Source organism: Dioscorea cayenensis, unplaced genomic scaffold (genome assembly GCF_009730915.1).
Source record: "Dioscorea cayenensis subsp. rotundata cultivar TDr96_F1 unplaced genomic scaffold, TDr96_F1_v2_PseudoChromosome.rev07_lg8_w22 25.fasta BLBR01001802.1, whole genome shotgun sequence".
In the NCBI taxonomy this organism is placed as follows: domain Eukaryota; kingdom Viridiplantae; phylum Streptophyta; class Magnoliopsida; order Dioscoreales; family Dioscoreaceae; genus Dioscorea; species Dioscorea cayenensis.
Window position 1 is genome coordinate 7668 of NW_024088193.1, and position 6057 is coordinate 13724.

Here is a 6057-nt window from a genome sequence, read left to right on the forward strand (position 1 = left end):
TTAAAAATTTATTAATTTAACCATACTTTATTGAACTAATAGTTCTCTAAAATATAATTTTAGAGGGGAAAGATAATTTTTTATTTTTACTAATTTAGTGTAAAGACAAACAATAAAGAACAACAGAAAACTCTTACTTAATAACACCCTACCATTTAATGACTAAAATATGTATGTGAAGAATAACAACAAATAAAATCATAATGGGGAAGAAAAATACAATTTAAATAAATTCAATAAATGTTAAAAAAAAAATCCTAACAAAAGAAACATAAGAAAAGTTTAATATTTGAATTATTTTGTTGTTCTAATTACCATTTATAACATATTTGCTATCAATAATTTATATATTTATCACACAATAGTTTATTTTTATCCATTTTATTTAAATGTTTTATTTGTCAATAAAACTAAAATCCTTTTTTTATTTTTCTTTCTCTAAACCAAAAACAGCGCACATGATGAGTCATATTCATAACACTACCCATGTTATATTCCTACTCCCACTCGAGTTGTGATCCCACGGACCACAAAACTGAGACGTGGGATCACACTAACCATTTAAAAAAAAATTAAATTTTATATTAAACTTTAAAAAGGGTATTATTGCCATTTAATCCAACTCTTACTTTTTAGAGATCACATGTTCTCTTTTTCTCCTGAACGACCGACCTATCTTCTTTCCCTCCCTCCCTCCGTCCCCCTCTTCTTATCTCTTTCTCCCTCTCCCTTTCCCTTAGTCTTCTTCTTTCTCTTTATGAATTTTGGCTTCGAATCTCTCACAACTACCATGCCCTAATTGCCTAATAAGGTAAGCTCTCTCAATCTCTTTCTCTCTTTCTATATCTCTCTTTTTCTTTCTCTTCCTTTCTTTGTGTGAGTATGTACAAACTCAACCTCATATTTGAGAAGATATTAACAAGATTTTATCGATCTATTTGTATAGAAAAAACAAGAAAGCGGGAAAGCATGGATAGAAGGGTTTGATTGAATCTAAAGCCGGGGAATTTTGTATATCTTTATTATTTGGTATATTTTCATAGATTTTTAGAGGAGTTTACCTAGTTGAATTATTGGAATGATGACATTATGACCATTTGTTTCTTTTTTGCCCTTCTTCTTCTTCTTCTTCTTCTTCTTTTGAAGTTTTTTTACCGTAATAATTCTTTTATATTCTCTTTGTTTTTTTGTTGGGATTTTCATGAATTATGTTTATAGGTTTTTTTTTCAATTATAGTAATTGTTGTGTCTGACTTTTTAAATATTGAAAAATATCTATTGCCATAGAATATTCAATCTAAACTAATATATTTTTTTTAGTTAAACAGATACACATTTTTTTAATATTTTCTGAAAAATGGCAAGTATCGTTGAAGTACAAAATTCATGTCTAGAAGTATGGGAAGTGGATGATCATATATATAATGCAAATGAATTTGAATTGGAGAAAGAAAATGAAAATCAATCTTTGAATGAAGATGAAGCCTATGAACACAATGAAACCTAAGGGGAACACACCAATGAAAAAGTTACTGAAAATACTTTTTCTCTAAGAAAGATTTCTTTGAATCCATATGTTGGTCTGGCTTTTTATTTTGTGGATGAAGCTTGACTTTTTTAATCATTATGCATACCGAAAAGGGTTTAGTGTGAGAAAAGGACCAATATGAAAATCAGAAAAAGATGATACGGTTGTTGGGCGATGCTTGTATTGCTCTAAGGAAGGTTATAGAGAGGAAAGATTTAAGAAGAATGAAGGCAACAAGTGAAGGCAAGGGGGTGAAAGACGTTGTTGTTGCAATGCTAAACTTTTAGTAAACAAAGACTTGGATGGATCATGGGTTGTTTCTATGTTTGTTGAGGAACACAATCATATCTTAGCAACTCCAAGAAAATGTCATCTTTTGCCATCACATAGGAAAATTGATGAAAGTCAAAAAGATATGATTGATAAAATGAAACAGTTAGGCATTAGAACCAACCTTATGATGAATTACCTTTCACAAGAATCTCAAGGAAGTCAAAATGTTGGATTTCTCGAGCTAGATGAAAGAAATTATATGCACACTAGAAGAAAAATAGAATTTTCTGTGGAAGATTCACAAAGATTATTAGATTATTTAAATAAAATGCAAATAAAGAACCCTCTTTTTTTTTTTTTTGCAATCCAACTTATCATCGATGGAAAATTAACAAGCATATTTTGGAGTTATGCAAGGTGTAAAATGGATTATAGCTACTTTGGAGATGTTGTTTGTTTGGATCCAACTTATGGAACAAATAAATATGCATTGCCATTTGGGTGTGCATTGATTTTTATGAAACAAAGTATTCTTTTGTTTGGGTACTTGAGAATTGGCTACAAGCGATGAAAGGAAGTCATCCAAAAGTGATTCTCACGGATCAAGATTCAGCTATCACGGGTGCAATTTCCAAAGTCTTGTTAAATACCATTCATCGATGTTGCTTAAGGCATATGTTTCAGAATACTAAAAGACATCTAGGGAGATTATTCACAAGGGGATTCAAGTTTGGATAAGATTTGTGGTACCCTGTCATGATTTTTGACCTTATATTTTTTTTAGATTGTTATGCATGCATTAGGGGTAAAATGGTTATTTTGCACTAGTGGCATCCTTGCATGATTGCACAGTAGGTTGTGTGTGAAAACCAGCCAAAAACCAAGGGCAAAATGGTATTTTGAACTCTTTTCTTGCTATTTTCTATTATTAAGGGCATTTTGGTCATTTTCCCTTTTGTTTAAAAAAAAATTAATTAATTAAATTGAATGAGGATAAGAGAAGCAACGTGGCCTTCTCTATTTCTCATTTCCTTCTCTTCTTCTTTGTTTTCATTCCTTCTTCTTCATTTGGCCGAACACCCTTCTTTGAAAAATAAATTTGTCGACAAGCTTTTTCGGCAAATCAACGCTCCTACTCTCTTCCTCTCATTCTCTTGAGCTTGGTAAGGTTTTGATCTAAGGTTTTTTTATTTGTATTTTTCTCATATTCCATCGTTTTTGAAGTCTTTGAAACCCTAAAAATAAACCTTGGTTTGAGTGGCTTTTAGGATTAAATCGAAGCCCTCAATCTTGTGATTAGTTTTTGTGTATGTTTGTCAAGAAATTTCGTAATTTGGTGTGGTAAATCAGCGAGAAGCCATTGTTTTAGGGTTGGCTTTGTTGTAAAAAGTTTTGGGGGTACTATAGCAATTCTTGGTACCTTAGCAATCAAGATTTACTGTAGTAGTACTGTAACACTAAAACTTTTTGGTCTTTTCTTGTATTTCTTTCGTCCAAATTGAAGCCCAAGGCATTAGGAATTCATTGGTAACCTAAAAATCAAGTTTTCAGTCAACCCTAGGATCAATATAGGGTTGTTTGATAGAAATCAAACTTGGGTTTCTTGTTTGGCTTTTATATTAATATTTGTTGTGTTTTGTTGTGCTTTGGTAAGGAGGTGAAGCGTTGGCTCGAGGCAAAGATCGAGTAGAGGATTAGCGTTTGGGGAAGTGGTATCATCAAAGTTGTGAGTGGGATTAATTATGCATAATTCTACTAGGAGAATACCTATAATGATTCTATATTGCGAAGTAAAGTTTTATTTTCTTCTATACTTAAATTGAGGTTTTGATTGACTTAAAATGAGTTTATTTAGTGATGTTTTATACTTGAAAGGTATTATTGTTCTAAGGAAAGGATTTTTTGATTGTTACGTGATTCACAAATTGTGTGTTGATTTATGATAAAATCATTGGATATACTTGTGCTTATCATTTCCGTGGAGAAATGGCAGATATTTTGGATATTGATTTTTGTTCTGGTTATGGACTCCTCATTGTGAGATACATGTTTGTATTACTTGGTTGGTGACATCCTACTGCAGTAGGTGGTTTTCATGGCCAACCTGTTGAGGTGGCGTGGAAAACCGACAAACGTATTGGTCCTATTCAGATGGGAGTGTAGAGCCCTATTAGATGTTCATCGGGAAGCCGGGGTCACCACACGGTGAACCAATGGATCAACATTAAGGATATGAGTTCCTTGATGGCTCTGAACTTAGCTGCAGCACGATGAAAGTTTAGAGAGGTTTCTAGACCATGTTGCGTTCCTTTTGTAGTGTTATATTCAATTTGTGGTTTTGACGGTGAGTATCTATTTTATGGATTTTGTGACTCGTATTATATAGTTGTTCTATATATATATGAGTGGAACTATTATGATCCATTTGGATTATTATAAAAGTTTGGCTTAATGTTTAATTTGTTTTGTAGTATAAACCCTATATTTGGTCTTTCGTGGATTTGTTGTTGTAAACTCTAGTTGGGGTTGAAAGGCTTACTTGACACTATCTGTTGTTATATTATATCGATGATTTTTTTTATGTGTATCTACATTCTAAACTGTTGGCTGTTGGTATTAGTAAAGCATTATTTTGGTGAGTTATTCCGTGTATTTTGGTGTATTCTTGTAGTATTGTGCTAACCCACTCACTGAGTATATTTAGTTGCTCACCCCTCTTTTCTCTCCCCAGGCTTTTACAGGCAGTAGTGAGGTATTAAAGCTGTGTGCTGGGCATCCACTATCTGTTTTCATTCGATACCACTTTCATTTATGTAATCCTTGAGCATGTATATGTTGTAGTCGAGCATGGATCCATTAGTGTGTTTGAAACTCTAAAAGCATGGTTTGTATGTTTGTCTAACTTCTTGGAAACTCCGTTGTACTTGTTATCAGGGTAGTTCTTGAACTCTACTATCAAGTCATGTTGTTGATGCTTCCCTTGCTTACCTTTGACTTCCCTATATTATACTTGTTGTTTGAGGTGGTTGATTTCCAGTATTTGGTCAGCCTTGCGGCAACTCGAGGGTTGAGTGGTGAGGTATCTCTCCTCCGGTTGTCGCGGTGGTTGTCATGTCCTGTGGCCCGTAGGTCAGGGTGTGACAAGATTTGTCTTATTGTGTGAGGAGTCATGAAATTATTGAAGATTTTGAAGAAAAGTGGGCTGAATTGCTTACTAAATATGATTTGAATGAGAATTATTGGATATTGAGAATGTACATGAAACATCATCACTAGGTTCCTGTGTATTCCCATGGCTTCTTTTGTGCAGATATGTGTACCACTCAATGAAGTGAGAGTATAAACAATTTTTTCAAAGGGTTTTTGAGTAGAAAATGTTGCTATTGGGTTTTGTTCAATGTGTTGATAAGGCACTAATTAGACGTTGGGAGAAAGAGAAAGAAATTGAAACTGACTTTAAAATGAACAATGTGCAACCATTCTTAATTCTTCATATGCCTATTGAAGAAGAAGTAAGCAAATTGTACACATCGGCAGTATTTGCAAAATTTTAAGAAGAACTACTTGGTAGTCTTCGTTACAAGTGTGAAAAAATTGAAGAGAATGGGAATATAGCTTCATATAGATGTTGGATACCTAAAAAAGAAGTTAGAGTCATCAAACTTTGCTTGGGACCGAGTTTCTTTTTTGTGAGATGTACTTGTTGCAAGTTCGAGTTTGAGGGTTTATTATGTCGACACATTCTGAAGGTATTTATTATTGCTAAGATTGATAATATTCTAGAAAAATACATGTTACAATGATGGACAAGGAATGCAAAATGTGGAAAAGTATTTGATGAAGAAGGCCAACAAGTTGAAGAAGATTTTCATACTCATTTGACGCTCAGATATAGCACCCTTTCCCATGAAGCATCAAAAGTTGCAACCAAACGATCTTACTCTGTAGAGGTCTACAAAGTAGCTTTGCATTGGTTGAGGAAGACAAGACAAGAGGTTGAAAAGGCTATCAAAATGCAAAGTTTTGAAGTTTCAAATGGCAACAATAATGAGTGCTTGTCACAACAAACGATTATGTCAACCCAAATAACAATCCGTGACCCTCCTCTAACAAAACGTAAAGGAAGTGGAGGAAGAAAGAAAGCATTTTGGGAGAAAAATCACAAAGAAAGAAAGCCCAAAAAGAATTTAGAAATTACACTAACTCAACCAAGCAAAGGTACTCAATGATCTATTAATACTTACATGAAACAATTT

General features: G+C 33.3%; 1 long non-coding RNA gene across 2 annotated transcripts; it reads left to right on the forward strand.

Moving 5' to 3' along the window:
* Positions 1-682: 682 nt before the first annotated feature.
* Positions 683-4831, forward strand: LOC120257025. Of its 2 annotated transcripts, XR_005535486.1 has the most exons (4): positions 683-811; positions 947-1029; positions 3456-3527; positions 4533-4831. It is a non-coding gene; the product is annotated as an uncharacterized LOC120257025 (long non-coding RNA). The 2 variants fall into 2 exon arrangements; XR_005535485.1 differs by lacking the exon at positions 4533-4831 and having other exon boundaries at positions 3456-4523.
* The last annotated feature ends 1226 nt before the right edge of the window (positions 4832-6057 follow it).